Source organism: Penaeus monodon, chromosome 32 (assembly GCF_015228065.2).
Source record: "Penaeus monodon isolate SGIC_2016 chromosome 32, NSTDA_Pmon_1, whole genome shotgun sequence".
In the NCBI taxonomy this organism is placed as follows: domain Eukaryota; kingdom Metazoa; phylum Arthropoda; class Malacostraca; order Decapoda; family Penaeidae; genus Penaeus; species Penaeus monodon.
Window position 1 is genome coordinate 9732294 of NC_051417.1, and position 321 is coordinate 9732614.

At 31.5% G+C, this 321-nt stretch overlaps 1 protein-coding gene across 3 annotated transcripts in view; it reads right to left on the bottom strand.

The window, feature by feature from the left end:
- The window catches only part of LOC119593492 (locomotion-related protein Hikaru genki-like), a 249107-nt gene that overhangs the window by 14014 nt on the left and 234772 nt on the right, over positions 1 to 321 (bottom strand). The window lies entirely within an intron of this gene.

Sequence of the window (321 nt, forward strand, 5' to 3'; positions counted from 1 at the left end):
AATTAATTTGACTCTCTGACAGTTTTTATCTAATAATGTACAAAAAAGTAAGACAATACAGCTTCCAATGTTTACATATAACTTCTATAATACAGAAAAAAAGCAATGCTGTAAAAAAAGCGAGAAAAACGTTTGTTCAGATCATTAAGAACATTTTACGGGGAATAAAACTGATTCACAACACGACGTTTTGTAATGATGAAAGGCTATCCAAGTCATTTTTAGCAATAGTTCAAAGGGACATATTTTCAAATTCTTCCTGTCGCTGGAGAACACATTTTTTTTCGGATGAGTAATCTTTGGAAATCTAGCGTAAAGCGA